Below are 9,664 nucleotides of genomic sequence, written 5' to 3' on the forward strand. Positions count from 1 at the left end.
AATTGAAATTTAATTGAATTGTCATGACCTCTATTAGTTTTAAACGTTGGTGGTTCAATCTTCAATATATGTGTGCTACGAAATCACGTGAACTACCTCGAAACGATAATAACTAGATAATGTTTTTATTCAAACCTCTAAAAAAATATGAAAGATTTACCATTTTAAATATTGAAATTAATAATATAAATTTGCAATCAAAGACCAAAGTAGTCATTGTTTTTTTTTTTTTGTAAAAAAAAGCATAATTAATTAGCCATTTTTTAATTATTAATTAGGTCGTTAGCGAGCATTTTATTACATTATCTAGGACTTTGCTATATTTTGTAAACCTTTTAGTTTTAGTTTTTTACTTTGAAACATCTTAACATTTATTTATAATTAGAAATTATCCTCTATTTGTTCTATAAATTGAGCTACATTTATGTATGAATTAGTTAGGGGCATTTTTTATTTTTCAAATAAAATATATAACTTGTTTATTTACTAATTATGTTAAAGTTATATTAAAAAATAGTTAAATAAACATTCTAAAAAATTAACATTATGTCCTCTAGTTTGCAAACAAAATTTCAACAAAGGATCCAAATAACAATTCAATTTAAATACTTTAATCACTTCTATGAAACGGTGAAACATTTAAGATTTAAACATTGAAATTAATAATAAGAAAAGTTAATATAGTAAAACACAACTCTTATTATCAATTAATGGGTCCTTAGCTCAGTGGTAGAGCATTTGACTACAGATCAAGAGGTCACTAGTTCGAACCTGGTAGGGCCCTTTTTTCTTTTTTTAAAAAAATATCCTTTTTGTTTCCAGAACTTTCTTAAACCTTGAACCTTGAGTGCAATGATCTACTCCTCCGACTTATTGAATACTAATTGGTTAAAGATTCGAAATTCAGATCAAAACTCTTTACATAAAACAACACGAGTCCTTTAGGCATGTTTTGTCCTCACTCACATGCATCCTAAGAGGTCATTCAATTACATAAAATTACTTCAAGTTAAATATGCCAAACTTTGGAATTCCTATAATCGAGTCACCGAAAAGGAATGTGCACCTTGTTGATATATGTATTAATTTTTAATTCTTATGAGTTTGTTTTAAACTTACCACTACAAGAAATGAGACATTTACCAACGCAACAAGGGACATCGAGAAAAACGACGTCGGCAAAGAGCAACAATGTCGAGTCGTTAAATCTACGTTGAGATAACGGGATAATGTCGACGCACTTACACCACGACGTCGACAAAGGCCCAAATAATATTATTTTATTCAAACCTTTGTTGACATCGAATGCAAGTGCGTCGGTAAAGGTTTGAACAATATTTTTATTTTAACCTTTGCCGACGTCCTTACACGCACGTCGGCAAATGTTGTATTTTAATAATATTATTTAAACTTTTGCCGACGTCGTGTGTAAGTGTGTCGACAAAGGTTTGAACAATATTTTTATTTTAAACCTTTGTTGAGGTTCTTACACGTGACGTCGACAAATGTTGTATTTTAAGAATATTATTTAAACTTTTGTCGACGTTGTGTGTAAGTACGCCGGAAAAAGTCGAATAATATTATTAAATTCATACTTTTTTGCCGTCGTGGTCAATGCTAACGTCGACAAAGGTTTGAATAATTAATGATTACGCGATTGGACTTTTCCTAACACGTCACTAATGGCATCGGGAAAATCGGAAAAGGCCAACATTTCCGAGCTGCGTCGGCTTTTTTTTTTCCTATTTGTTTTGTTTTACACATTACACACAAAATGCAAAAGAGAAAAAAAGAAAAAGAGAGAGAGGGAAGAAGAAATCCGTCGTCCGCCACACCACCGTCGCCCACCACTCCGTCGTCCTCCCTTGTCCTCCATTGTTAATTTGCTTGATATAAAATTTTTCCATTTTTTTTCTAAACTTATATGTATGTATGTGTTATATTATGTATGTTTTATTTGTGAAATGTATGCATGTGTAGTTTGTGTAATATATTATATATGTTTTTATATGAAAATGTATGAGTTTTTATATGTAAGTTTGAGATTGGATGTGTAAATTTGAGATGGTAGGTTGATATGATTAATATGTAATGTATGTTTTTTTTTTTTTTTAAGTTTGAATAAGAATTAGAATTGAAATTTTATAGTTAATTTAAATTTGAGTTTAAAGTTGAATATCAATGTGAATTTTATGGCTATTCTCGGCCAGTTATGGTAGTCTATTTATTTATCTAAAAAATTAGTTTGTAATATGTTATTAATTACTAGCTTTGAGATTTTGTATCTTTGATATTCTAACTATATTTTTTTTCATAGGTAGGTTTTGCATTATTTATGTGTCCTTCGTGATTACCATCTACTAGGTTTAGGTTTTTTTTTTCTTATTGTAATTGTTTGCAAACATTTTTTACATTTATAATGTATTTAATTTCGTATAATAATGTAATATTTTAAATTTTAGAAATGATTGCATATTACTTTTCGAGCCAAATGGGGAACCGAGAACAATAATCAATATTAATAACAAAAACAAATTAATAAATTAATAAATAAAAAATAAAAAATAAATAAAAACTATATATTTTCTAACCTAGACACAACTTCGGCATAAGGCACCTTTCCCGACGTCTTCGTAATGCGTTGAGGAAGGTGTTTTACCTACACAACGTCGGTATTACCTATGGTCGATGCGACTGACACACGTTGGCGTTACCTTTATCGCGATGTCGATCTCACGTCAGTACGCTATGCATCGGCGTTTGTCTTTCGTCGACATGGCCTTTTATCAACGCCAACAAAAGTTATCCCGATGCATTTTTGCATACGTTCACGCCGACGTTCGGATGTGTGTCGACAAAGCCTTTGCTGACACTAGTATGACCTTTAGCCGACGCCATTGTGCGTCGTCGAAAGTCTTGTTTCTTGTAATGTACTTCCATTTCCTCAAAATTCATTCATTGTATTCATGACCCCTCTTAAACTCAAACCAATACAACAATAATGGAAAGAGAAATTAGATTTGTAATTAAAAAGAAATGATATCAAAAGCAAAAAGAGTACAAAACAAATAAAATATAAAAAATAAAAGAAAAAATAATTTCTAAACATATAAATGATAAAAGAAAGAAAAAAGTTTACCTAAAAAATAATGGAAAATTATTGTGAACGAAAAACGGTTGAAAATATTTACAAAATATAACAATATTTTATTGTTTATCAATGATAGACATTGTAAACATCTATGAATTAACTGATAGACATTGATTAAAGTTTATCGGTATCTATCACTGATAAAATCTACCATGCTTTGTAAATACTTTGGTTCATTTATTATTTTTGAAAATATCCAATAATCATTACAATATATATATATATATATATATATATATATATATATATATATATATATATATATATATATATATATATATATAATAAAAAGAAGGGAAAATGTTACCTAGCAAAATTGGGAGGATGTTTCAGTCTATGTAGATAGAAAATGCATGCTTAAATTCTATTGTTGATTTCATCTTAAATCTCAATTTCTGGTTGAATAAAAAGATCAAATTAAGTGATAGCATATGAAATATGCTATCTGTTTTCTCATCACTCAAGATAGTTTCTTGATTTTACATTCTTTTTTGGATGTTTTATAGATGATGAACAATTCATAGATGAGATGGGTGCTAAGGCTATTTTGGAGCTAATTCGGACATTTTGGAGTCATACAATGTCAACCAGAGTGAAACTAAGGCAAAACGAAGCAAAAACTCGATGTTCGATAATTGGAGCCTCGACGGTGCTCTATGGTGTTCGAGACAACATTGAAAAGTAGAGAGCTCTATTTCACGTAAATGGCCAAGCGCCGTGACACTCCAAACTTCGAAAGCAGAAGATGTGCGGGCGAGCGTTAAGCACCACAAAGCTTCCCTTGGGCATCGTTGCACCTGAACATTTTTATAAATAGTTAAGTTCGCTGCTAACTCGTGCCAACTCATTCTAAACAATTTTAACTTGTTTTCTCTCTATTCTTTTTATATCATTCGTGCACTTTGAACTCCAAATATTTCCCCATCATCCGACATGTACAGATGAGAGGACTAAGACACTTATTTTAGTCAATTAAATCCTCCCTTTGTCCTTATGATTTAATTTCATGAGAACTTAAGCTTAGTTGGATGTAATCTTTGGTTTAATTTTGTTCTCGAATGAAATTTGTTATATGTTTAGATGCATGAAAAATGTATGACTTATGCTTTGCACCAAATTCTTTGATATATGACAATTAGATAAGAATTGGTTAGAAGTAATAGGTTAAGTTAGCATGTAAATCTACTTTGATGTGTGTAGATTCTCACCCATTGTAATGAACCTATTGAATTGATCAAATGTCAATTAGACGCCGGGAGAAATTGGGTAAGGATACTTGAAGCTAATTGAAAAAATCGATATTACGTGCTATTGGATCAAAACAATTAGAACCTTAGGACAGTTTAATTGACATTTCCAGTTAAATTAGTTAGGTGAAGATTACATATGACTGATAGTTTGATGATCAAATGATAAGAAGAAACCGTGACAACCCAAGCTAAATTGTTTTAATATAGAATTTTTCACAAGTTTTACTTTCATTTTTGCAATTTTATTCTCTTTGCCACAATTTTTAATCAAACCCCCATTCAGTTACCTTTGTGTTGAGATTTAATTTGTTTGAGAATCGACGTGCTCCCTGAGTTTGAACCAAACATGCCACTAATACTAGTTTTTGGTATGATTCGATATATTATTTGGTTGGATTTGGACGACGAAATTGGTATAGGCCGTTTTCACTAAGGTTGATAAATTGTTTTCTAATTTAATATGCATTTAAGTTGAATACAAATGAAAAAAAAAAAAAAAAAGAAGAGATATTCTCGTAAATAATTGTTATGCATTTAAGATAGAAAAATTACATCAAATGACAAAAACATTAAGTAAGAAATAGCTCATATGACACCTATTTTTTGTATATTGCAAATATGACAAAAATAATGATATCAGATGGTAATCATAAGATTATTGGTTTTTAAATTTGCTAGTTTTACAATTTAGAAAATGTAGTAATATAACTTCTATTATCATAATTTTTTTTCTATTTTTGCAAGAATCCGTTTAAGATTGCCGAGTCAAAAATCATATTATTTTCTTAATTTAGTGAGAATATATAATGAGTTAAAATGAGATTTTTTTTTTTTTTTTTATAGATTTCTTAGAGAAAACAGATTATAAATTAATTATAGATAGTGATGTAATTTAGAGATATCTAAACTTTCTTTTATATATATATTTTCTTAATCACGTTAAGTTAGAGTTGCCTATAAAAATCTTAAGTTCTATTAGTTTTTAAATGTTAAATTTATTTTAGATATAAATAATATATTAAATTTTGTTTAAAATCAAAATATTTATAAAATACACCAAAATATTTTTCATTGAAAAGAATAAAATTAATAACAACAAATTTTGAAGTTTAAAAAAAATTATTTTATAATTTTTTTAATGATTTGAAATGTTAAATTATCTAAGTTATTCCTATAACCATTAACTAAAATGAAGCTAAAGCGAAAATAAAATGTTTCTATGTAATAAACCTTTTTAGTAGTATTATTGTTGGTTGAATTGAAGTACTTGTTTTAATATTTACTAATTATTTTGATTTAATATTTTAAAATAAGTAAACTAAATGTTATAAGAAATTAAGATAGAATTCGTAAGGGATCCCCGCCTTAGATAGAATTCTCTACTCGGAATAGAAGTGCTCGACCCATCCTCCGTCCTCTTGAATGAAAAATCAAGCTTCAAATGAGTTGACCTATCCATTAAACAAGTCTTTCGGACCAGTTTCACCCTCGGTCTTATCCATTAGAATAGAAAATTTGAGAAGAAAGAATATCCTTAAGCTGCAATATGCGCCTCCGTCCGAAGGATTTATCTATAGGACTATCCATTAGAACTTTGAGCGTCATTTTTCTTTATCAAGCTTAGTGATGGATATTTTTGCCATAGGTAGGCTTTGATGAAGGAGTCTTCTTCCTTTTAGGGTTCTTAGAAGACATCAAAATTCGATTATTCCATTATGACTCGAACTCCGTATAACAAAAATTTCTTTTTCTTTTCTCAAATTTATTTCTTTCCTCGCCATCTCTCATCTTCGATGTCATCTTTTTCATAAAGACAACATTTTTTTATTCTTTTTTCATTATCAATTATCAAACCAAAATCGTTTAGAGTTTATATACAAATTTCTTTTAGATTGGTATAAGGGTATAAGATCATTTAATCTAGGTACAAGATCGTTTAGACTGGTAAAAGAGAAGATTGTGTACCAAGATCGTTTAGATTTGGTAAACGATCTTAGTACAAATCATTTAGATTGGGTACAAGGATACAAGATCATTTTTCACGAGTGTATAGTCAATTTAATTTCAAGCTATTTTTGTTATTCCAGGTCGTGGATACTGGACTTGTGAACTTTTTTTTTTTTTTCAAAATTGTTGTACAGACCATAGATATATTTGGAGGAACCACTTTTAAACAAAATTTCAACAAATGATCTAAACAAGGACATCCCAATTTGCATAGTTAAATATTATATTGAGTAATAATAGTCAATTAATATTCCAATTCATTAATTTTAATCTTTTAGTGTTTATGCAGATAAATTTAAACTAATAAAATATCACATAATAAATATCCAAACTCCAACTTTAAAGGATACATTAACCAATCCAATTATGTTTCAATTTTCTCATCATCTATTCAAATAATATTCTTAAAAAGAAATTGGGATGAAAGAGAGAAAATCAACCACATGTGTTTCTAAGGAAAAGAACAATTGATATCATAGGAGCCGTGCCCAAATGCCCCATTATAGGTGCCTTAGGTGGGACAAATCAATTAATAGAATATTTGCTATTTGAGCTTTTTGACTTTACAAAAGTCGATGAAAAAAAATCCCTTTTCAATCTTTTTCTTTTTATCTCTCTTATAATAATTCTTCTTTTAAATTTTATGACATTTGAAAATGTCATAAGTGGCCAAAGAGGACCATAATAGACAGAGTTTAAAGGAAATAAGAATTCTTATACACAAACATTAATGACTAGAAAAGAGATTGACATGGCATTCCCATAGCAAACGTTTTATTACTCTAGATTAAATTAAATGCTTAGTTTTTCCTAATCTTTTAGATTTAAATCTAATCAACCAATGTAACTTTGGATAATAATTTTTTCTACTTAGATAATTTTTACTGAGAGTTTTATTCATCATTAATTGTTTTAAAATTTATTAATATATAGTCAAATAGATATGAAAATAATAGTTGTATGGATGTATTAAGTAGTTTAGAGAAGAGTCTTATAGATAAAAAAATTAAAAGTTGATGAATTAAACTTGTAATTTAATTGAATGTTTAATGAAATTGAATAATTTTGATCTTTAATTAGCAGTAAACACTATGGTGAAAAGTGATTCTTTTTATTTTTTTGGAAACTAAACTTAATTTGAGGTTTGTAATTTAATGTTTTTATTCGATAATTTATAGGTTTTGGGTACTAATTAATTGAAATAAAAAATATACCACTAATGGTACAAGTTTCAAGGTCGATTCGGAACACGAAAACTAGTCTATCAAAGTTAATTATTTAGTAAAAAGAGATGGGAGGGGAGAAGTAAATGATAGAAATGCAATCAAACAAAATGTTTTAGGCTTCGAGGAATGAAATCACCCAGTATGTAATTTTGTGATTATCGAATTAACAATTAATGTATGATTTGTAACTTCTTATCTAAGCCTAGGACAATGGATTAGAAAAACTAACTAATGGTCCTAAATATCAAATTAGCCAATTTAATTAGATAAGGAGCATCATAATCAATTTAACTTAACCACATTACGGGTTTAGGGATTGTGCTATATTATTTTCTAATAGAAAAAACATAATAAGAAATTGAATACCGTTTTTTGTAGGTTAACAGAACAATGCTTTTTGTTGTCGACCACAAAATACAAGCGTATCTAACCAATTACTTGTTAGAGAATAATATACAAATATATGTCACCTATTATACGTATATTAATCTAATGCATGAGATTGTACAATCAATAAAAAGAAAATGTAATTCATAGTAATCAATAAATCAAGAGTAAAACCCATAGACAAAAAATCTAAACGATATACTATCAACATACTCCATAAAATACAATGGGTTCCTCCAAAATCCTTAAAAACTAGAAAGAACAAAAATCTTACCTTTCTGTAATGATGAAAAAGATGCTTGAAACCTATAAAATTAACCAAATAAATACGTAAAATATAAAAACAACTTTGAATTAAGTGGAGCTAGTTAACACATTTTCGATGCTACCAAAATGTGAAGATCGTAAATTTTCAAAAATATAAATAGGAACAGAAATTTGTAGGAATTTTTTTGAGAAATAATTAAAAATAATCCTAATTACCCATTAAACCTTTTACACTTTTAAATTTGAACCAAGTTCAAATGTCTATGACATATATCAACTAAATTCATGCAAGGGTATGAGACAAGTTCAATTTGGAAAAAAATTGGATGCAGTCGAGATGCACTCATCTTTCGTTAAATTTGATTGAATTTTTTTTTTTAAAGTCAATTTAACTATTTTGACACAATGTTTTATTTATAATTGACGTTATATTTGTTTAAGGTTGAACGATATTGTCTGAAAAGATATCTTACAGAATGTATCTCAAGATGTCAATCCTGCAATTTATTTTGTCGATATCTAAAAACTTTTGTAAAGTTATTTTTTTCAGGATACTTTCCTTTTTTAATTAGGCTATGCAGATTTCGAGTAGGACATTTTTCTATTTTCCTTATGTCCATTTAAGTGCAAGATGTTGTCTTTCTAGGGTTGTCGCATTTACTTTGTTTATTTGAAGTTTTATTTTTTTTATAAATATTTTAATTGTGTAATAGTCGAAAATTGCAACACATGTTTTGTATTATTGTTGATATCAAAGTTGTTACTCTACATTATCGTTAAAGTATTTTTGAAAAGAAGCTTATCTCGATGTTAGGGGAGTCTAAAACTTTAACGTTTAAGAAGAAATTTTCTAACTTAAGAGAGCCTATGTTCTTCTTTAATTTTATTATTATATTTGGATTAATCTATATATTATTTTCTATTTTATTCCTATTGAGATTTGTCGGGACAATATATTAAGTGAAAAAGTTAAAGTTGCCTAACCCTAATCATAAAAACATACAAATGTAGCCTAAAAATCAAACCTAGCACACCCATTTATCCAAATATAAAATATTTCACATTAAAACTATTGAATGAAATTAAGACGTACTTATATGATAAGATTAAATTAATTTCATGTCATAATTGGTGAGATCTGTTAAGTTTTTTAATAGGTAAGTCACAGAAATAGTTTTTGGGTGGTAAAGTAAGTTAGATATAGTTTGTATAGGAAGGACAAGAGAGATTAGGAACCACAAATATATATGAAAGAGAAGGAAAATATGGATGAAAAAGAAGTAGAAAGTTATAGAGAAGGAGAAATTAAATTGCGATGATAGTTCACAATCAATGAGCTGCATATAGGTTAATGAGTAAGGCAATAGGACATTATA

General features: G+C 28.2%; 1 non-coding gene across 1 annotated transcript; it reads left to right on the plus strand.

The window, feature by feature from the left end:
* Positions 1-712: 712 nt before the first annotated feature.
* On the plus strand, positions 713-784 carry TRNAC-ACA. The gene has a single exon. It is a non-coding gene; the product is annotated as a tRNA-Cys (tRNA).
* Positions 785-9,664: the final 8,880 nt, after the last annotated feature.

This window comes from Cucumis sativus, chromosome 3 (assembly GCF_000004075.3).
Source record: "Cucumis sativus cultivar 9930 chromosome 3, Cucumber_9930_V3, whole genome shotgun sequence".
In the NCBI taxonomy this organism is placed as follows: Eukaryota; Viridiplantae; Streptophyta; class Magnoliopsida; order Cucurbitales; family Cucurbitaceae; genus Cucumis; species Cucumis sativus.